At 40.1% G+C, this 23,280-nt stretch overlaps 1 long non-coding RNA gene and 7 other non-coding genes across 14 annotated transcripts in view; all 8 read right to left on the reverse strand.

Annotated features, from left to right (window-relative positions):
* Positions 1 to 6,033: 6,033 nt before the first annotated feature.
* LOC128467034 (uncharacterized) overlaps positions 6,034 to 23,280 on the reverse strand; it is a 69,643-nt gene continuing 52,396 nt past the window's right edge. Inside the window, exons 1-11 of one of the 7 annotated variants that reach the window (XR_008345665.1) lie at positions 14,584 to 14,612; positions 14,170 to 14,204; positions 11,008 to 11,044; positions 10,789 to 10,833; positions 9,465 to 9,488; positions 8,917 to 8,958; positions 8,717 to 8,748; positions 8,066 to 8,126; positions 7,591 to 7,615; positions 6,547 to 6,701; positions 6,034 to 6,162 (exon numbers count right to left, since the gene is read on the reverse strand). This is a non-coding gene — a long non-coding RNA (uncharacterized LOC128467034). Of the gene's footprint in view, positions 6,163 to 6,546; positions 6,702 to 7,590; positions 7,619 to 8,065; positions 8,127 to 8,716; positions 8,749 to 8,916; positions 8,959 to 9,100; positions 9,268 to 9,464; positions 9,489 to 10,788; positions 10,834 to 11,007; positions 11,045 to 11,203; positions 11,219 to 14,169; positions 14,325 to 14,583; positions 14,613 to 23,280 lie in introns of those variants that run through there. The other 6 variants (XR_008345667.1, XR_008345664.1, XR_008345666.1 and 3 more) reach the window with 6 other exon arrangements.
* LOC128468073 (small nucleolar RNA SNORD31) lies at positions 6,343 to 6,413 on the reverse strand. The gene has a single exon (XR_008345791.1). It is a non-coding gene; the product is annotated as a small nucleolar RNA SNORD31 (small nucleolar RNA).
* On the reverse strand, positions 7,443 to 7,513 carry LOC128468072 (small nucleolar RNA SNORD31). Its single transcript, XR_008345790.1, has one exon. It is a non-coding gene; the product is annotated as a small nucleolar RNA SNORD31 (small nucleolar RNA).
* LOC128468067 (small nucleolar RNA SNORD29) lies at positions 8,814 to 8,880 on the reverse strand. The gene has a single exon (XR_008345786.1). It is a non-coding gene; the product is annotated as a small nucleolar RNA SNORD29 (small nucleolar RNA).
* Positions 9,131 to 9,256, reverse strand: LOC128468075 (small nucleolar RNA SNORD22). The gene has a single exon (XR_008345793.1). It is a non-coding gene; the product is annotated as a small nucleolar RNA SNORD22 (small nucleolar RNA).
* LOC128468068 (small nucleolar RNA SNORD27) lies at positions 10,901 to 10,968 on the reverse strand. Its single transcript, XR_008345787.1, has one exon. It is a non-coding gene; the product is annotated as a small nucleolar RNA SNORD27 (small nucleolar RNA).
* Positions 13,206 to 13,273, reverse strand: LOC128468070 (small nucleolar RNA SNORD26). Its single transcript, XR_008345789.1, has one exon. It is a non-coding gene; the product is annotated as a small nucleolar RNA SNORD26 (small nucleolar RNA).
* On the reverse strand, positions 14,278 to 14,345 carry LOC128468060 (small nucleolar RNA U25). The gene has a single exon (XR_008345779.1). It is a non-coding gene; the product is annotated as a small nucleolar RNA U25 (small nucleolar RNA).

A 23,280-nucleotide genomic window follows, 5' to 3' on the forward strand; every position in this document is an offset into this window, starting at 1 on the left:
AGCCCACACCGCAGTCCGTCAAAGCCGGCCGTCCTTCACCTCGGCCGCTGCCATAAACGCCTCCACGAGCGTCTCGTTCCGGGCCAGAAGCATCACAGCCCGGGCTCCATCACGCCGCGCGCGCACACGTACAACGTGTTACGTCATCGCTCCACCCCCTCGATATCTTTAAACACCTGGTGGAAAACCCCGACCATAAAAGACTGTTAGCGAAAGCATTAAAAGTGATTAGAGCTTGTAAAAATGAATATATACCCCCAGCGTTGGCTAAATGGGAGAAAGACTTAAATATTAAAATAAACCATGAAGATTGGAATAGAGCTCTAACTTTAACATATAAGAATATACACTGTTTAAATTTAAACGAGCTTCAATACAAATTGATGAACAGATGGTACTTAGTTCCTACATTATTAACGAAGATGTTCCCTAATAATTTGCCAAACTGTTGGAGGTGTGGAGCGAGAAAAGGCGATATGCTACAAATATGGTGGAACTGTTTGCCAATAAAAAGATTATGGCTAAAAGTTTCCAACAGATTAGTAAATAAATTGGGCCCTCACTGGAAGCTAACACCAGATAGAGCACTACTTCATTTAAATCTACCTAATCTTGCTACTAAAGATATGCAATTCCTATTACATCTATTGACAGCAATAAAAATAGAAATAGCCAGGAAATTGAGATCATCTGACTTAATTCTATGGGCAAAGATAAAAGCCCAACTGACATACCAATGTCAAATGGAAAAGGGAATTTTGTCCCAAACAGTATGGAGTACGATAAAGAATGTAATCTGGGAAAACTGGTTAAAATTTCTCTCTGATGGAGAATTGGATGAATAGACCAAATTCATTAATTAGTGGAATCCCGTCCAGAGAAACTCAGACACCTGTTATAGATAAAGTAGTAAGATCGAGACTAATGGAATCCTTTTATGTATGTTTTGTACCGTTTGTAATTGTAATATGAAATTGTAGTATTGTTATTTATTTTTGTGGATAATAATAAAAAAAAAATATATTATATACAGTATACACTAGGTTATATATAATATGATTTTTTTCTAATGTATACATGCACACACATTGAGCTAATGTTTATATTTTATTAGCATATAACTAATATCTATATACACTTTTCTCTAAGATTCTAGTTTCCTTTGTGCTCTTTCTTCTCACAAGCACAGTTTTACATGAATTTCTCCATCTGCATTATTGTATTTTTGTCTGCACTTTTTCTCAAATAGTTTAGCTTGGTGGGCCAAAACAGGGGGATGTCCACATGATGTGTGTTCAAGCAGTCCTTCAGCAAAGGGACCACTTTTGTACTGTTCTTGGCTTGTGTTGACAATGAAAGACAATCAAAGCAATTCTGTGCTTTTGCATTGCTGGGGTGATTCTGAAGATTGCTCATAAACTATTCTGTTGTGAAGAACAGAATAAAACTACCACTAGTGCCACCACTACTGCTAGCACTGCCAGCATTGGAATGTTTATTACTGCCCAGAGCAGACCTATTTTTGAGGAAGAAGACTGAAAGTCTACTCTTGCAGTAGAAGTGCGTCTTTCTTTCACTTGTACCCATGTGGAAAAGGATATGGTCATCGACAATGTCAATGTCACAGTGGCATATAGGGGGTATAAGGCATTTCTGGGACAGAGTGGCAAGCCTGGGGGCAGATGTGCATAACTGGGAGGCAGGTTGGAAAATTAAAGGAAATAAAAACAAAATATTTTTCTCAATCATAGCTTTTATTTAAAAAAATAGTTTACATAGTTTACATGAATTAACATTTACTGGTAAAACTTTTTTTCCTATAGGGTCATCTTATATGCAGGCTTTTTCTTTTTTTCCTAAATTAATATTCAGATTTGGATGGGGGGGTCGTCTTATAATGGAGCAAATACGGTACTCTAATTTTAAATATATTGCCCCAACTTTTTTTCTTCTAATAGGCTGAAAGATAGACACCAGTTGGTCATAGGTAACTCCTCCTTTGAGAAATCCTCTCTTTATTAGATAATCCTTTACTCTTAAATAGCTTAAGATCTCTCAAGAGGGCAGATAGTAAGAGGTTACCAAAGACTCAAAGGGTCTACAAAAATGCCTACAATGGTAATACCATTGCTCAGGGACAGATTTTCTACTATTCCCAGTAGTTTGGAGTAGCCGTATTAGTTCAGTGTATAAGAATGCAAAAAAAAAAACCCAGAATGTTGTAGAATCTTGTAATACCTTTTTTACTGGACTAACCAGTACATGTTATGACCCTCTTAAGTTTTTTGTCTGCAGATTCTCTACCTTGTTGTTTTAACCCCTGTATCAGAACATGTACTGGTTAGTTTTAAACTGTGTTTTTCACTTGCTTGGTCAGAAATGCATTTGACTTGATAAAGGGAGGACTCCCGAAAGCTCGACTATTATTTTAAATACTGTTAGTCCAATAAAAAAGGTATTACAAGATTCTAGAACATTCTGGGTTTTTTTGCACTATTATACCCACAGAAACATGCCAAAATCATATAGAAAGCCTTCTCAGGAGGGTGGAAGCTGTTATAGCTGCAAAGGGGGACCAACTTCAAATTAATGTCTATGCCTGTTGGTGTAATGGCCAGCTGTCCCAATGCTTTTGTCCATAAAGTGTAGGTTAGATTTGAAGGACATTAAAGTATTTTAATAAGGAAAACACAAAAATATTTGTATTTAGAAAAAGTTGAGAAATGGAGAATGTGTAACGCAAAAAGCAAATTTTGTTCTGGAAAGTGGCCCTCAAAGTACAGGTAGATCTTATCTAAAGGAACGCTCACCAAACAAGCCACATGTGGTTTGTGACCTGTATTGAATTGTACATAATTATACCCCAACTCACTGGTTGGATTTACATGTAATAACGACTTACATTGCAAATAGCATTTTCCAGGGTGGATCAAATGCAGCACTCCACCTGCTAGTGATCTACAGCCTATCTCTTATAGAAGAAAAATGTTACCAACACAGAATATTGTCCTGTGAACTCCAATTACAGCCCTGTCCCTTACACATGGTTACAGATAACTAAATTATAAAAGCTATGTCACCTTCTTATATGACAAGTTACCTAAAGGATATACATTTTATGGGTTGGCAAACCTTCCTTCATCAGATTGTATACAGAATGAGAGACTTCAAACAGATGTACAGAGATTTAGTTGTAAGTCTTGAGGTTCTTGCATATGGAAGCACAGAAGAGTTAATTCTTACATACATGCATACATAAAACATATGCATATTGCCATGTATAGTCTTACCTGCGTTTGCTTCAGTAAACAGCACACTGCCTCCCCACTCTTGTCCCAGGACTCTGTAGTAAGTCAGTGTGGCACAGCGCAAAGCACAGACACTTGGCTTTGGAGGACTGAAGCCCTGTGTGCCCAGTATAGGGTTTCTGCAGTCCTCTATTCCATGTACAATCCACACGAGGGCCCAAATTACAGCTAGAGCCCCCCACAGCCAGCCTGCAGCCATTCTGTTAGGGGCTCCCTGTGTGTCTCCCCTCCCACCCAAACTCCAAATTAATATTCTGGGCACAGACCCAGCAACAAGAGCAGGCAGACCATTGGCAGGTGTCCCAGATGTTAGTGCCAGGTTAGAAATTAACCCTAGTTGTCCTAATCTCATGAATCTCAGTGTGAGTAATGTATAATGGCTAATTTTAAATGGACACTTGCTGTCAGCATTGCACAATCCCCCCCTCACATGTAGTCGCTCCTTTTCTTGCATCCCAGCTTTTTGTGCATATGTGTTTGGATGACACTTTCAGTAAGCTCCAACACAGGCTTACAGAGGGCAGTTTGTCTTCAGAACCCCATACACAGAAAGGGGCCCCATTGATTTCAGTGGGTCCACTTCTGACACCAGTAGGTTTCAAGTGGGGCTGTCATGATAGCACTTGAAGGAAGTATACTAATATATTTTTGAACTGCCATTTTCTATTAAGGTTTCAAGGGGGAAAAACCTTATGCTGAAAAATTGTTAATAGACCTGGGTTCTGGAATTTTTGATAGCCAAGGTTTTGGTACATTATATTGGAACCAACCCAAAAGTCTAGATTGTTTATGTATGTATGTTTCCTTGTGTAGAGCCACAACTGATGTACATAAATCAGATTACATTGGAACATAATTCAGATTGAAGGAGGGGGGAAAAAAGTTCAACTTTAGTTGATGCAGAAGGCAGCAAACAGATTCTTATTGCCTCTTGTGCCTTGGAGGAAAAAAACCGGAAAAAGCTGTAAGTACTTTTACTTTACTGAAATTGGTGCAACAAGACAATTATTCAACATGTCAATTCCTTTGGTGCCCAATTGACAACTGGATTGATGACACAACCAAGCTTTTGCAATCCACAACAGTTATAGATGCCTCTGCATTTCTCATTAAACTCAAACACTACTCAATCTGCAGCGGGCTTCTATGGTTTTAGTGCCAGAGGATGCATGTAAAGTAACAAAACCAGTGAGGTGGACTGGTCATATGACAAACATTGTACAGTCTGAAAAAGACTGCAATTTAGATGTTGTTGAACAGTTGACACCACTTTTCAACCCTTTTTTACTGTTATATTAGCATACGAGAGCACCTGTTGCACAGGAAACACATTGAGGGTGCAGAATGCATCACTTGGCTTTTGCATTTCAAGCTACAATGTTTGCCAAGACATGCTTCAGAGGCATGAGTAGGGGACATGAAAAAATGCACGTGATTTGAACATTTTGTTTGTTTACCACAGCCTTAACATTGTTGTAATTTGGAAAGTAGCTTCTCCTTGTATGGATACTTGCATCCCTTTTATTGTGTTTAACACCTACAATTTCATGGTGCAGCAATACTGTACACTAAGCATTATTAATCTTGTTTTGTTACATCATAAGATCCTCACACTGTTAAGTAGCATTGTGCAGTAAAAAGCCCTGGTGCTATTTAGCACTTTATCATGTACTTCAAGTATGAAGAACTCTGTTCCATTTTCTTTAGTGTAGTGAGTTTAAGATCCACATTTAACATGAACCCTACAGCTCAATAGGGCAACTCAACTTCTACAAATTAAAAGGTTTGTTTAAAACTAGATAATTTGAAGACAAGCAAGAGTAGGTGAGCTGTATATAATTAGTAGTTGAGATCAATAAACACTAGCGTGAAAAATAAAAATTATATGTATAAATATGTTGTTCCACGATTCTTCTTGCAAGTGTGTATGAGTAATTTACATGAAAGAAACAAATTAAAACATAGGGTAACCTATAACGCAAAAAATAAAGGATTCAGTTTGTCAAAAACCGCTTCAAGGGCAATAGTTTTAATATACAACAGGAACGGACAATCGACAACGTTTCCAAATGCAGATTTAGCAGCGTATGACTAGCCGTATATCACAGCAACAGAGTCATAAGAAAGCGAGTATGCTTACAAGACTGAAGCACATCGTATGCATGTAGAAACAAGATCCAGCTTGGCTCAGGGAGATCGGCAGACCGACAAGGTGTTCCAAAAAATACTCCGGCAGCGATTTTGTTTTCTCTCCTCGTGGACAAAGAAACTGGATGATTATCGGGTACTCATCTATGATGTTACCCCTTTACGAAATCAATAGAGGTTCAAAAAAACACTTTGAGCATGAGTATGTTGCCTTTATTTTTCATGGTGGTGTTTATTGATATTATCTACTAATTATATATAGCTCACCTATTCTTTCATTTTCAAATTATCTATTTTGTGTGTGTTTAGGGGAGACTGCCCTGAGTACCAGTTTGAAGCTTTTTCTTTTAAGTTCTTTCAGCACTTATTTGTGTATCTTTGTTTAAAAACTACCCATTGTGTGCATTTCATGGGGAAATTTGGAGTTTGCTGAAGGTGCCTGATAATTTTGTCAAACCTGCAGGTTTCTTTGGTAATGTTAGATCAAGTTCAGGCCCTCCCAGGACTGATACCATTTGTATGAGGCAACATCTGAAACACTTAAGCACAATCACAAAATGTCAACTGAGAAAGTAGAGCACAGGCAAGAAATAAGATTTATTTGCAAAAGCAAAGTGTCTTCCCACTATCAAACCAAGTCATCTTGCAGCATTTTGAAGAGGAATTCTCCTTTTCAGGCACAGAGTGATGCGATCCCTTCAAAGAGCTGTAGAGATTTAAAAATGTGAGCCAGTTTAGTACACTATTTTGTAATCGCTAAGAGTGTTAAAGTTAACATTAGCTATTCAGTATGTAGTTCCATGAATGCATAAAGTTGCACACAATTAGTAAATACGGCTATTTAACTAGAATAAATGGTAGCTGTCCTTTTATTCTGAGTAGGTTCAGAAGCTCAGAAAATACCACTCAGTCACTGTATGTCAGACTGGGGCGGTAGAACTGATCATCATAGCCCTGAAACCCATTTTGAATTTAATTTGCAATGTGGCCCAGTAGAAAGGTTTGATTGGAAAACAGCCTGCACTGCAGGGGTTAACAGCCTGTGTAGAACTGATACCTTAACAGGATTATATGAAGAGTAATCACTCACCTGTTCAACACAATGAACTTTCATGTCAAAGGTTTACACAGGCAAAGGCTCAAGTGTCAAAAAGCCATAGAGCACTTTCTTCCTTTAAAAGTGCATCATTCCTGGATGTATGAGCTCTTCAGACATTCACTGATCAAGTATTACTGACACAACACCTGCAACAAATTCAAGTGGTAGTTCTAAACAGCAAAATATACTAGAATGCTCAGTACTGCAGCTTTGGTCATCTGACATCAATAGTTAACCAAGTAGGACACTAGGTACAGTGGTTTACTAAACATTGTACATTTGCACATTTTAGAAGCTGTTGTACCCATTAAGGCTATAGTCCCAGCATACCCAATTTGAGAATGCATACTTGGTAACGCTTGTTTTGCAAAAGTCAAAATGTTATTAGGAAAGGATCCAAAGTGAGTTTAGTGTTCCCACATACACTAGTTAATTCTTAATAGAATTTACTCCACACTACATCTACCATTCTAAAAGGTCTACCCAAGAAATTCCCTGAACATTAAATCTTGCACTGGGTTATTTACTGGGGCACAAACTGGGTTTTTACTTTTGCTCCAATAACCCGCTTTAAGACAGACTATTGATATTTTAGAGATTAAGACATTTTATTTTCTACCACATTTGTTATATGAAGTTGTCTAGATTGTGCCAAGAGGGCCACAAGTAGGTTCCTTTTAACACACTTCATGACCAAGTAATTTCACACCCTAAAGAGTATGCTACCCACTCAGAATTACAATTACTGTAGGCATTTGATTGTATAATCTGATTAAAAAGGAAACATTCATAGCCACATACAATAGTTTTGAATGCTGCATGCAAACTTTTGTACTAGAAGTGAAAGAGGGACTTTAGCTAGCATTCGCCAGATATGCATGTTTTACATGAGCTCAGAACATACCACTCAGTCATTGATAATCAGACTGGGGCGGTATAATAGATAATCATAGCTCCAACAAGACCCATTTTAAAGCACTAGGCTGTTGTGTTTTTCAGGTAGATGCAAAAGATTGAGATCAGCAGAAAGCTCACCTTTATCGCCATGATGTCTTCATAGCTCCTGTGAACGTAATAGTTTTTATTAGACACTTCCAAAAACCAGCTTTATGTCAACATAAGGGAAGAGATCTCTTCAGTATAGCGACAATCCTTGTCACAGCCAACACAAGCGTTAGCTCAGGGTATAGTGGATGATTCATCACTAGAGACCCAGGCACCACATCTCTGAACGTTACTTGAGAGCCACCAAGTGTATGTGGACAGCATTTACATTTGGTACCATCACTGTAGTTTGTATCTGCAGGACTATTCTACACCCTAATTTGTGCAAGAAGCAGACATTACATAACAGGTCCAAACCACTCATTTCCTTCACATGTGTTTCCAAACCAGGCAAACACCTATACTGCCAACTTAAACCATTAAAATGTTTATACTGTACAGTATAGCAGAAAGATGAGGCAGCAAGCTCAGGGATGTTTTAGATATGTTGAGCATTATGAAATACTACCTTCAAACACCTTCTCTAATCCAGTTACCAGGAGTTGTAGCCATCTTTGCTGTGATGCCTAAGAACATATTCACATTGTTAGTGTATCAGATTAATGTGCCCAATTACATAACAGAACAAGTTCACTGTCAGTTATTAAAAGAGTTTCTTCAGAGGAACTCAGACGAACGAGATTCCAGAAGTGTAATCATCATGTCAGTGATTTTTTTTTATCAACACTTGTGCAAAAGTATATTAACCCTTTGTGGTCCCATGTCAGAATATATCCACCATAATTTTAACGTTTGAGGTCCAATGGTTTACTAGTTGATCGCTAGGAGCGCCTATTTTAAGAAAAAGATTTTACAGATTGTGGCTCAATGTTGGATTTTCTAGTGACCACTAGATGTTGCTATTATAAAGCAGAATCACCCATATTAGTGTGATTCTGCAGATTATAAAAGGTTTCATACAATGAAAAAAGACTAATATGGTTTTAAAATAGTATTTAATTGCTTTGTAGTTAAGAAAAAAAAAAGAACCATTTTGTATAAAAATGAAGTGTCTTCTGAAAATGAAATTTGACCTGCTTGGTGCACTTAATGAAAATTTACTGGACCGCAAAGAGTTAAAGGTCGCTAAATGCTGAGCATAAGGCAAAAAACCCACCTGGCTCAGTTTTGCTTTTGCAGGCTACTGCCCTGTAAAGAAGTAGGAAATGTTACACATTTTTAAGCATAAAGGGAGAAATCCTACAACTGTAGGTTCTGCTCAGAAGTTTTGTAGCTTTTCATTTCATTTCAAAGTGAGCTAGGTTTTTCTCATCATGGCAAGAAGTCTTTTGAATTTCAGCTTCATGTTTTTCTTACCTGGCTGTGAGCACGTCATTCTTGATAGGCTGGCTTTTAACCCTGTGCATGGATAGATTATAAAGACTACTTAGCGCTATAGAACTAGGCCCAGAACATTCAACAGTATGTTTAGAACTTCTCATGAGCCAGTGTATTATAAAAACCCTCAAACAAAAGCCATAATATGAACATGGCTACAAACTTAACATGTGCCTTTTCAAGATGTGAAGTGCCCTTTCAGACAGTTCCAGCTGGAACAGTACATCCTTCTCTTCCTACTAACAGGACCAGTGGGTTCACCTTTACAGGCTCTGGTACACATTAGTAAGTCGGACGTGTGAGGGTGTCATCATCAAGGGGCACATTATGAAAATACTGTACTCACGTTATAAGGCTAGTCATGGTGCCACATAGACAGAGTAATGAGTTTCCACATCCGCAATGGGATAAAATATGTGGCTAGAAGTCTGATCAGGGCTTTGGTCACAGTGCCATCCAGATTATATTATTCATCCTCTGAGCTAGAAACTAGATATTTTTAGAGGCTGGCTTGTATCATTACATACCCGTTATTCAGGTTTGCTTTTAACCTAGAAAGGCAAGACAAGACAAATTAGTCTAAAATAAAATTAGTTTCTGCAATGCCTGCACAGTAAAGCAGCTCCATCAGAACTCCACCATGCTGTTATTCTTCAATGGGTTTCAGACGAACGAGACTTACATCATCACATGGAGCCAACATTACAAAAGCCTTATTTGAAAATAGACACCAACACAAGAAACTTCAGCAATAGTAAAATATTTCATGAGCAGTCTGTATGAAGGAATGTTAATGGTTAAGATAGGAATATCCTGAACACAAAACCGGAACAAAGGCCATTTTTAGTTTTGAGGATTTAGACAGTTTGAATATTAGAAGGGCTGAACAGTTCCTATCTGCTGCTGAATTCTGTATTGCCCAGTCAAAACAGTCATGTAGAATGCAACTTTAACCCCATTCGATACAAGGGGTTTTTGGTACCTCACGTCCGAGCAATTTTGCGCTATGTCTGTTCAGCGATTATTCTCTTTTGCTGTGAATAATGTACCCATGTAAACTATATAGTTTTTTCAAGGAGAGCTAGAGCTTTCTTTTGATACCATAGTTGATTAGCTGAAAATGTAGAATGAGAAATTTAGTAAACTAGCAAAAATTTGAAATAAAAACCCTAATTTTTTTACATTTTCCCTCTGAATCCTCACAAAATTAGGTAAAGTGATAGAAAATCTCCAAGTTTATCAATTGAGATGTCCTGATTTCAGAAATACCTAATTTATATAGATGTCACAATGACATCACTTAGCTTACATTATTATTTTTTTTATTTATATTTTAATGATTTTTTTTTATTATTGTTTCAATGAATAACCATTTTTTTCCCTCCTTCTGTTTCAGGAAGAAAGGGGGTGATAGACATTGTTTCTCAATCCCCTCCACCGATCACACTGATCTCTATGCAGGTCCTCAGACGTGCATAGCGATCGCAGCGTCTGTGCCTCATAAGAGGACAGGAGTGACGCAACCCGGAAGGGAATGCCCTATCAGTCATTTTAAACTGCCGATCGAGTCCAGGCTGATCTCCTGTGGAGATGTGTCCCTGACACTGCAAGAAGGGCTGGATGTACCAGTACATCCATAGGGGACTGAAGGGGTTAAAGCTCTTTGTTCACAGTCATGTGACATAAGGTAGACTTATCTAAACCGGATTAAATGTGCTTGTTTGCTTTACAGCAACAACCAGCCAAAGCTCTTCATTATAATACATTTACTAAGGAAAAATATGCAAAGAACAGTTATTTGAGTAACCAGACTGAGAACAAGAGATGCTAACATTGATTTAGTCAGTTTACCTGATTAAGATTCATTGCTCCATGATCTAGCCAGCAGCTATAACCCTATGTAGAAAATAACAAATTAATACAAGAACCAAGGGCTGCCATAATCTTAAGAAATAAAGTCCATTTTCTCAGAATTTAGATTTGCATCAATATATTCAGCCATATGCTTGTCTATTATATTCATCACAGACAATCGAGAAACTACATGTCTTTTAATGAAAGACATTTTACCTGCAAAACAATGGTTCATTCATCTTCAGAAACAATCCTAAAAAGCAAACGAGGCAGTTATAGTAAGCAGCATATTTAGCGAGTAGTCACGTGTTTATTACGTAGCATTCTCAAAATTTCTATTTTCATAAAAAACATGCTTGTCTGTTATTCATCAGATAATGGAAAAACAAGTTCTGATCAAATGCAGTTTTACCTGCAACACAAAAGGCATCTCATCTAGTTTCTAGCAGTACACAGTTAATCAGGTAGTAATTTGATAGAAGCACCCAGCATCTGTAGCCTACGGCAAGCAACAAGGGGTTAAAATCCCAAAATCAGCCGCGTTTTGTAGCTTGGTGCCTAGCATGGGGGCAGCATGTGCAGTCAGGGGGCACCCTAAAATTAGTCCAGAGCAGGAACTGTAGCTTCAAAAGCTTAAATTTATGGGAACCAAATATACCAATGCTTACAGCCATAGTTTATAATCCATAATGTTTGAGTTAGTGGACCAGAAGTATTATTAAATGCTTTGACAAATACATGAAGAACCACAAGATCTTCATGCAGGAAGATTTTTTGGCAGCACATGTAATCAGAGTAGTTAATATTTACAGTAGGGCTGCAACTAATGATTATTTTCATAATCTATTAGTTGGCCGATTATTTTGTCGATTAATCGGATAAAAAAAAAGTAATTTTCATTTAAAATAATTTAATAGACAAATGATGTTAAATACAAACAGCAGAATAAAAAAACTTTGATAAAATGCATTTCTTGTCTTTATTTCCCAACCAGCCCCCCCAATTTATGCACATTTGAGCCCAGGCTTGCCACGCTGCATCCCAGACATGCCACGCTGCCTCCCACATATGCCACGCCACGCTGCCTCCCACATATGCCACTCCACGCTGCCTCCCACATATGCCACTGTGCCTGATACCCCGATACACCATTCCATCCTCCCCAGACATGCCACACTGCCTCCCAGACATGCCACGCTGCCCTCCCCACATATGCCACCCCCAGATCTACCCCCAGATATGCCCCAGATACCCCCAGATCTACCCCCAGATATGCCACTGTGGCCCCAGATATGCCTTGTACACCCTGATACACCACTCCGTCCTCCCCAGGCATGCCACACTGCCCTCCCCACATATGCCTTATATACTGTATTTGCCTTATACCCCCAGATATGTCACTCCATCCTCCCCAGATATGCCTTATACCCCCCCCTCATAGTCACAGACCTGTTCACAGCACACTGACACCATACTTTTATAAATAAGTACTGGGTTAATCTTCACTGCCCCCAGGATTTAGATTCCCCTTAGTCTGCCCTCCCCCTCTATCTCTAACTGCACCTTAAGTTAACTTTATTAATTAAATTAACCCTCAGTCCTCATCATTAAATTAACCCTAAACACACCATTAACCATAACCACCCCTAAATGAACTCTAAATACCCCATCAAAACTACCCTAAATTAACCCTAAACACCCCATTAACCATAACTGCCCCTTAATTAACCCTAAACACCCCATTAACAGCATCCCCTAAATTAACCCTAGAGACCCAGTCAACCACAACAGCACCTAAATTAACCCTAAACACACCATTAACCACAACTGCCTCAAATTAACCCCAAACACCCCATTAACCGTAGCTGCCCCTAAATTAACCCTAAACACCCTATTAACCATAGCTGCCCCTAAACACCCCATTAACCATAACTGCACCTAAATTAACCCTCACCTCCCCTAACTTTCAGCAGCCCAAATATTAATTTTATACTTACAGTTTGATGAGTGTCACAGCCATGTGGTTCTGGCCTTCTGGGAGAAGGAAGGGGGCGGGACCAGTTGTCACAGTGATTACAGGGAGGGACTGGTAAGTAGGAGCTGCTGCTGCGAGTCACTCAAACGGATTATATAATGAGGGGTATTTTTCAGAGCGTTTGCTCTGAAAAAACCCTCATTTTATAATCGATAATCGATTCAACTAATCGATAATGAAATTCGTTGGCAACGAATTTCATTATCGATTTTATCGATTAGTTGTTGCAGCCCTAATTTACAGTTGACATTACACCATTGTACAGCACTACAGAATTTGATGGCGCTATATAAAATAATCAGCAACACTTCACTGAATATATCTCTAGTAAAACATGTCAAACAGCACAATAGGTTGCTAGAGCAAGAAAGAATAAAGTACCACTCAGTGAGGCAATTCTCCACTGTTAACTCAGTAAGAGAGAGTTCTAGCATATCATCCTTGTGGCACAAGTTCCATGGTTTAACACGCATCAACTATTGGGCTGTACAAGTCATACCACTACCTAGCCACACTTTATAATGTGGCAGTGTATGCTCGTGGAAATAGATCTTAACGGTTACAACAGCCATAGCTCATACATATGACACAGGAGTATTTTAAATATACAAAAGCTAAAAGGTAATCATATGTACCTAGATGCAGCTAAATCAATATACAAAATTTTAGGGTAATCATGTCACATGCAGAATTTTGACAATAGGATATCAGCGCATCACATAATACATTTATAGAAAGGTAATGAGGCCCCAGATCAAAAAGGTTTGATTACTAGTGGTGAATATGTAAAGGTTCTGTAAGCACTAATCTGACATTAGCCATTATATGCACACGATAGTTTAGCGAACCCTAAAGTTGATGCAGCTTCCTTGCAATACGCCCCATGAGGATTTACTTTTTTCCCTGTATCCCTCGATTTGGCTTGCAAAAGATGTGTTCCACATGTGGTATACAGGAGTAAACGCAGAAGGGGTTCTATAGTGCACTACTGTGAGCCAGCACAAGACGCATTGACACATGTTCCTGCTACTGACTGCAGTCTGACAACAGAACATAACGATTTATTTAGCACATCCTTCTGGGCAGTGTACGGACAGTGTAAATTGTGACACTGAGCAATGATTTAATGAACAAATATTCTGGAGACCGGTCCCAGTTTTCTGGAACCTTGAGGAATGCACGTGCAAGAATAAGACCCCTGCAAGGGAGCTTTAGCTACAGAAATTCACCAGAAGGAAAGTGGAAAAATGTAAACGACATTAATGCCATGACATCAGGCATCCCGCTACTTAATTGTAAGTGACTGTATTTCCACAAGTAAATCACAGTGAAAAGAAACTTACCAAGCGCACCAAAATCAAGCTCCGTAGTACGTCAACTATAAAAAGAGAAAAAAAGTGTAAACAAACCATTGGCTACATTTAGTGCACAATAAATATCAGTACTACCTAAAGACTCAGAGACATTAACTGTCCTCATAGTACTCAGAACAGGTCTGTGATAAGTCTCATCATAGTGCTATTACGAAGAGAAATTCATAGCTAGTACTAAACACGCGAACGAGGACGATTAGCTCTTACGATGCGTCATACAAGCTATTAAACGCAATAAGCCACGTGCTTTCATACATGGACGAGAGACATACAAAAAATGCGCGTCACAGAACAATAAAGGCACAGTTACATAACTAATTAAAATAAAACCTTTTGAACATACAAGCCTAGGCAAAACTGCGACCCTAAAGATCACCTACGAACCGCTCAAATGAACTTCCACGATGCAAACGAACGAGCAAGGCCAATAGGCAGGTTTATATAGGGCGCAGCGAATGCTGGGTAATTACTTTGCGCATGTGCGCCAGTCGTGGCGTCCGGTATAGGGAAGAACGACCAGAGCATGATGGGTATTCACTGTGCACATGCGTCTCAATCGCTGGGTCGTTTTAAAGGGCAGGGCGACTAGAGCATGCTGGGTGTTCACTTTTCGCATGGGCTCTCGTTACTGGCGTTGATGTGTTAAGTTTTTCCAGATACAGACATTAAAACCAGTAGCAGAGTAACCGTAACAATGTATTGGACGGATAGTAACATGGTGTGCTAACGGTTGTATAGTTAAAGATTTGCTTTGTGTAAAGCTGTGCTGAACCAATGTTCAAGAGTCAAAATTATCAGATTCTTACCTGTTAACCCAGTCAGGACAAGGTTTTTTTTTTATACCCTAACGCCAGTGTAATTTTTACCATATGGTCTTTAACCCTTACAGTACCAAGTTGTGGGGTGGGGGGAGGGGGTTACCATGTTTGCACTAAATGACCAGAGTAGTTTTTGTGCTTTTGCTATGTTTTTATTCAACTCTGATTGCTCATTAACTCGTTTAGCGCACCCCCACATATTATATTTTGGTTTTTTTCAGCACAAGCAGGGCTTCCTTTTGAAATAATAGTTTATATATATAATTATCATTTAGTATGAAAATTATCTAAAAATGGAAACATTTTGGAGTGTTAACCACACTTTTATTAACCCTTTCACTGCTAAGCCATTTTCCACCCTGGTGCTAAGGCAATTTTGAGCATTTTGCTGCAGCTCACGTTATATGCGTGGAGAAGCAAATTTCTTGGGAATAAACTATACAAACCATATATTGTTTTTTTTCAGCACACCCAGGGGATTCCAAATATACAATTTTTATATGTGTTTAAATGGGAAAAAAATAAAAACAAGTTTGTAATTTTATTTTTCTAAACTCTAATATCAAAACCTGTGTTGCTAAATATTTGTAGTAGGTAACAGGTCTAAAATAAACATAAATTGAGAACAGTAGACTGTGTTTTTCAAATATTTTATTGCTAACAGTTCAATTTACTAGACTATCACAAAAGACATCTTTAAATTTAATGCATGTCTGCCGTCAATTAAACAGCTCTAACTGCCTGGGATGTTAAAATATGCCAACAAAACTATATATTTTTAGAAACTACACCCCAGCTGCAGCAAATGGGGTCTTATTTGTATTTGTATCACAAATCTGATGTGCACAACAAATAAATGAATATCACACTTATAAAAAAATAAATTAATTAAAAGCGACAAGTTAATTTCTGTCTTGCGCGCTCCAGTCTTGTGTTACTACCGTTTTTGCTCGATTATAATTATAAGACGACCCTCTGAATATTAATTTAGGAAAAAAGAAAAAGCCTGAATGTATGACGACCCTATAGGAAACAAATCGTTCTTTTGAACTGATTCTTTTCAATGATCCGGATGAATCAGTTCAGTAGACTGAACGATTAATTTGTAACAGTTCAGTCTGTGAATCATGAACTGCAGTTGTAATATGACTCTAGAGTGAGTCATCTGCACAGCACACAGACTCAGGGATCAGGCTACAGCTCATCGATTCACTGAGTCAAGGAACCGTGCAGAGGAACTATGAGTCATCGATTCACTGACTCACTGAATCGTTCAGAGGAACTATGAGTCATTCGTTCACTGACTCACTGAATCCTTCAGAGGAACTCTGATTACAGTGTATGACTGTAGTCACGGCCAGGGCCGGACTGGGACTGAAAAGCAGCCCTGGAAACATTTGGAGAGCAGCCCCATATAGTTTATCTCGCGATTGAGCTCTTATACCCACACGCACCCCTTATACATACCCGAGTCACACTATTTGCCGTACAAATAACTATAAAACATTCTTTTTATCATATTATTTGTATTAAAATACCAGAAAGCAAAACTGTTAAAAGGCCCTAATAAATGAAATATATTACACATAATGGAATCAAAACATTTACTACTGCAAACATTTTTAGATTGAGACATTTTTTGTTTTTGTTTTTATTTCCTTTTATTTGCCAACCTGCCCCCCCCAGTTATGAACATCTGCCCCAGACTTGCCACTCTGCCTGCTTTTAACCCCCTATATGCCCCTCTGCCTCCAGAAATGCCTTATACCCCCTATATGCCACTCTGCCATATAGGGGGTTAAAAGGCATATCACGTGAGTCGCTGTTGCCGAGAACCTGAAGCAATCTTTACCTTCCTCTAATAGGGTTACCAACAGCCCCTTCTACCCCCTTTTTATTTTCTTTTGCACAGAGCCCCATGTCAAGGAGCTTTCAATTACTTAAGTTAATAGAACCTGATTAAGTTAGTAGAATCTGATGTATTTTCGTATTGCAGGGTACATCCCGAAAACAAACACAGATCAATTCTGGTGGAGTGCCAGACATCTGCCCCAGGCTTGCCACTCTGCCCCCTTTTAACTCCCTATATGCCCCTCTGCCTCCAGAAATGCCTTATACCCCCTATATGCCACTCTGCCATATAGGGGGTTAAAAGGCATTTATAGAGGCAGAGTGGCATATAGGGGGTTAAAAGGCATTTATAGAGGCAGAGTGGCATATAGGGGGTTAAAAGGCATACCATGGGGCACTCCAGAAAAGCCTTATACCCTCCTATTTGCCACTCTGCCCCATGATATGCATTTTAACCTCCTATATGCCACTTTCCCTCCAGAAATGCCTTGTAGTCCCTATATGCCACTCTGACTCCAGAAATGCCTTATACCCTTATATGCCACTCTGGCATCTAGAGGGTTAAAAGGCATATCATGGAACAGAGTGGCATATAGGGGTATAAGGCATTTCTGGAAGGAGAGTGGCATATAAGGGGCATAAGGCATATCAGGGAGGCAGAGTGGCATATGGGGGGCATGAGGCTTTTATATAAAAAAAATATTATACAGTTTGTTAAAAAAAAAAAATTGGTTATTCACCTTCTACTTCTTCCACTTTGGGGGCTTTTTCATCCTGGCCTCCGTCCTCTGGTAGCTGCAGGCCGCTGTTTTCCATGTTGACAGGATGTCAGTGACAGGACATCCGGTGCTCCAGCAGTCTGAGTGTGAGGGGGCGGTGCTTTCACCCCTCACGCTCCTCCCATCACTATGCGGCCATCAGATTAATGGAAATTTAATCGAAACGGCCGATGCGTGCTGACACCGCCGGCCGGAGCTACTTTAATTCTTTTTTTTTTAAATTGAATATGCCGGATCGGCTTGCCATATAAAGTAAAATAAAAAAAGTATTAAAGTAGCTCCGGCCGGCGGTGTCAGCACGCATCGGCCGTTTCGATTAACTTTCCATTAATCTGATGGCCACATAGTGAGGGGAGCAACATGAGGGGTGAAAGGTCCGTGCGAGGGGGCGGGGCTTTCACCCCTCACGCTGCTCCCATCAGTAGGCGGCCATCACACACGGCCGCTGACTGCTGATGCCGCCGGCGCTGCTTTAATACTTTAATAAAAAAAGAATTGAAGTAGCGCCGGCCGTTTAGATTAGATTTCGGGCAGCCGCCCGGCCTACGAATCTGCCGGCCCACCGGGAAATTTCCCGGTATCCCGGTGGGCCAGTCCGGCCCTGGTCGTGCCCACAGAGACGGCTCGGCGTGCCACGCGTTCGCCATCACTGAACTATAGGAACTCTAGAACTCTAGATTCCCTTTAGTTTGCCCCCTTTACCTCTAACTGCACCTTACGTGAACCTTATTAAATTAATTAAATTAACTCCTCAGTCCTCACTATTAAATTAACCCTAAAGACCCCATTAACCGTAACTGCCCCTAAATTAACCCCCACCTCCCCTAACTTTCAGCATCCCAAATATTAATCTTATACTTACTTTGAGTTTAGTTGCTGAGTAGTGTGGACTTTAGGAGGATTCATAGACTATAATGAAAGGGTGAGTGAACCAAAGAATCAGTTCATGAATCGGTTCATTTCAATGAATCACTCAAAATGAACCAATTCACTTTACTGATCCGAGCTTCCCATCACTACTGTAAGGTTACTTTGGCAAAGGCCTGAGCCGCAGGGCACACCTTCTCCCTTTCTTCCAATTGGGGGAGATGTTTGTCCAGAAGCTCCTGCATTTTCCAGAAGTTTACCATAAGGTTACTTCGGCAAAAAAGTGAAGGGCTCTATTTCCCCAGTTGAAGAGTATTTGCCCGTGAGCGCTGCCAATTTGCTGAAGTTCATGCTCCATTGTATGTGGAGAACAGAACAGAGATTTTTTGGAGCAGTGGATGAAGACAGAAGAAATAAAGTAGAATAACAAGAAGATGTAAGATGAGAAGCAGAGCTGCAGGTCACGGAGACAGGGACACAGAATCGGTCGACAGAGAAGGTAGTGAGACATTCAAAGAGAGTGTGAGAGAGCACGTAGGAGAGTGTTAAAGAGCACGAGAGAGTGAATGAGGGTGATTGACAATGAATTTCACTTCCGAATGTGAAAACACCTTCCGATTTGTTGTCCAAAATCGTTTTTGGTCAGTTTTCTTAAGTCTAGTAGGCACAATATGTGTTTGTTTCGCTATAATGAAACAGTTAGAAATTACAGTTAAAGAAAGACGTAGCAAATATGCTGACATCCCTTGTATCCCAAAAAGTAAAATAATGGAAAATACCTGCATCTTTAATGGGTTGAAGTAACTGAGTTTTTAAGTATGACTAATGTTATTGCTAACATTTGTCTATGGAGATGGCTGCCTATGTGCTTTTTTTTTAATCTGTTTATTAGATTTTTGCACAAAAACAAGAACATAGTAAACATTATATGTCCCCATACCCTACCTCCCCCATTGGATCATTTGAAATAAAACTTGACAATGGAGCAATAAATAATCAGATCTCAAAATGATGAAATACAAAATGTAAGTCCCCAAATACCCAATGTTTTTATTGGGTTTTTTTTTTTGCCTTCTTTGCAAGTTATAGCCCAATAAGTACAAGTAGAAAAAAGACATCCCAGGGCATTTCAAACTCTACCACCAGCCTTTATCAAACTTTGTGGCAGTTAATTATTTTGTGTTTTTTTCACACAAATTGTACTTCAGGTATAATTTTTTTTAGCTCCTGGTATATATCCCTCTTAAATAACACCCCAATATGTGTTCAGCAACAACTCCGGAGTACAGTGGATGAGTTTATCAGGTTATTTGGGGGTAAAAGGCCACATTTGAGACATGCACAATTCGGTTTTGTCAGGATTCTATCCTGACTGCTGGAGAGTTCAAGTTTAACTCTTCATTTGCTATGTATTTAATCCAATGTTCGGTGTATTTATATTCAGCTGTGTTTGGTTATAATACATCTATGCCTCCCCCACCTGAAGCCTATGTCATTCACACCTGACCTAACCAACAAGCTTTATTACCCTGCCTCCCTCACCTGAAGCCTATGTCATTCACACCTGACATAATGACCAGGCCTATATCTGGACACTCCCCTGTTTGTTAGGTGCCTTTGCATTGAAGTTACAGGAATGTTTGGCCCTGGCTTCCTGCTTACCTGATCCTGTATTGTTCCTGCCTTCAGCCCTGCCAGTTGGCTTCCTACCTTATGCCCTTCCAAGTGGGCTTCCTACTTTGTGCCCTTCCAAGTGGGCTTCCTACTTTGTGCCCTTCCAAGTGGGCTTCCTACTTTGTGCCCTTCCAAGTGGGCTTCCTACTTTGTGCCCCGTCCAGTGGGCTTCCTGCCTTCAGCCCCGTCCAGTGGGCTTCCTGCCTTCAGCCCCGTCCAGTGGGCTTCCTGCCTTCAGCCCCGTCCAGTGGGCTTCCTGCCTTCAGCCCCGTCCAGTGGGCTTCCTGCTGTGCGCCCCTCCAGAGGGCTTCCTGCCATCTGCCTTGCCAGTGGGCTTCCTGCCATACATACGTTTTATTGCTAAGAGACTGTTTAACCTGTATTTGCTTGTCCTGCCATAATATACAATACATAGCATTAACTGGATTTCTGCCTGTGGTGTATTCCTTCGTGTCTGTCTGTCTTATCCCTTGGTTACCATGCATCCCCATGTGCAGACAGAACCCCAGGTATCCCCTGCAATGAGGCTCCTACCCAACCTGATTACCCGGACCCTGACAGGCTTTTCAACTTGGAACTTTGACATCTGATCTTTCTGTCCCATGCCCTATTTGAGACACCTTTTAAGCTGACTGATTCAATTTACCCCTGGCAAAACATATATGTTTTAAAACTAGACACCTCAAGGTATTTCAAATGGTGGTATTTTAACCCTTTCCATGTGCTAATTCCACCACCAGCCTTTGTGTGTGTTGTTATAACACACATTGTACTTCAGGTTTGCATTTAGAGCTCCTGGTATATGTCACTGTCAAACAATACCCCAATACACACGTATTGGGGTATTGTTTGACAGTGACCTATACCAGGAGCTCTAAATGCAAACCTGAAGTACAATCATCAGCAACATTTCGTGAATACAGTGGTACCACCCATGCATGAATTTGTCAGGTTGTTTGGGGGCTAAAAAGCCACTTTTGGGAGGAGTACTTTTTTTTTTTTTTTTTAAAGTTTATTCCATCACATTAGTTGACATGAAATATCACACTGTGTTAGATTTACTTTTTGATGTTACAAAGAAAACAATATAAGATAAGAACCCAAAAACAGTCAAAGCCTATTATTATCTTATCTGTCCAAAATCAGTTACAGTCCAGGCATGGTCAGGGAAGTGATTATGGTGATTGGGTCGATTTCCTATAACCTGCTTCATAAAATTAGCCAATATTGGATCAAACCATCACACCAAGACCTATGGAATCAAGAAGTGCGTGATGGAATTGGGTCCCTTTTCTGTAAACGTTGTATCATGTACCAGGGTGAATTTTTCATCTGGTTGTAAAAGTTTCAGTGCTCTCTGGGTTGGTTCTCTGGACAATTAACCAGGTCATGCGGAAAATTAAAATTAGCTTTGACTGTAAAAGAGCCATTGTAGGCTCTGAAGCCTCGATCCATTTATACAAGATAGTCTTGAGACCCACCGCTATGATTGTATGAGTGAGAGTAGTCTGTCTTGAGTAATGCTAAAAATTTTTAAAAGGAGTGTGCAGGGGCGGGCTGGGCCGGGGGGCAGGGGGGCAATTGCCCCCCAGGCCGCCCTAAATCCGGGCCGGTGGGCCGGACGGACGACCGGCAGACAGGCATTCAATGCGGCTGCGGCCGCAAAGTTAAAAACTAAGCGGCCGCGAGCAGGATTGAATGCGGCAGTCACGCGTACCTGGCGGGGGAGGGAGGGGGGCGGTCCGCCCCGGCTGCCGCTCATCTGAGGGCTGCCACCATGCCGGCACGCCTCCAGAAACGGTGCGCGCGGCAACAGTGGCTGTGCGCCGGGACTTGATCCCGGCGCACAACACTGAAGCCACGCCCACCGTCTTCCGCGCTCAGTGCACAGGACAGGAAGAAGAAGAAGTAGAAGAAGAAGAGGAGGAAGAGGAAAAGTGAGAGTGAAAGAAGAAAAGGCAGGAGTGAGTGGATTATTAAGTGTGTGAGAGTGATGGGTGTTATGCTGAATGTAAGTGTGTGAGAGTGATGGGTGTTATGCTGAATGTAAGTGTGTGAGAGTGATGGGTGTTATGCTAAATGTAAGTGTGTGAGAGTGATGGGTGTTATGCTAAATGTAAGTGTGTGAGAGTGATGGGTGTTATGCTGAATGTAAGTGTGTGAGAGTGATGGGTGTTATGCTAAATGTACGTGTGTGAGAGTGATGGGTGTTACGCTGAATGTAAGTGTGTGAGAGTGATGGGTGTTATGCTGAATGTAAGTGTGTGAGAGTGATGGGTGTTATGCTGAATGTAAGTGTGTGAGAGTAATGGGTGTTATGCTGAATGTAAGTGTATGAGAGTGATGTGTGTTATGCTGAATGTAAGTGTGTGAGAGTGATGGGTGTTATGCTGAATGTAAGTGTGTGAGAGTGATGGGTGTTATGCTGAATGTAAGTGTGTGAGAGTGATGGGTGTTATGCTGAATGTAAGTGTGTGAGAGTGATGGGTGTTATGCTGAATGTAAGTGTGTGAGAGTGATGGGTGTTATGCTGAATGTTTCTGAATGAGGGTTTCAGATAGCATGGATGTGTAAGTGTTGGGGGATAGCTTGGCATAGGGAGTCCGTAATCACATTCCTTTCATGCCCAGATTCCAGCATGTAGTGGCTGCCTAGGCATGATAGGAGTGTGATTGCTGTTATAAATTATTTTTTGGTCCAACTTCGGTGTGTTAACACTTTTATTGGACAGAATAATTCAATGACAGTATTAATATATATATATATATATATATATATATATATATTTATATATATAATTGCAAACAGCAATCACACTCCTATCATGCTAAGTCAGCCAGCACATGCTAGAACCTGGACATGATAGGATTGTGATTGTTGTTATATATATATAAGTTTTTTTTTTTGTTGTTTTTTTTCAATTTTGGCCAAGTGAATGCTGAATTTTTAGTTTCAGTCCAGAATTTTCATTTCGGTGCATCACTACTATATACAATGCCAGTCACTAAAGTGGTAAGCCTACACCACATCAATGTTTGGCTTAGTATATAGTGATAGGGGTTGTCAGTGTCTGGCTCAATGTATAGGCACAC

The sequence above is a fragment of the Spea bombifrons genome, chromosome 10 (assembly GCF_027358695.1).
Source record: "Spea bombifrons isolate aSpeBom1 chromosome 10, aSpeBom1.2.pri, whole genome shotgun sequence".
NCBI classification, from domain to species: Eukaryota; Metazoa; Chordata; class Amphibia; order Anura; family Pelobatidae; genus Spea; species Spea bombifrons.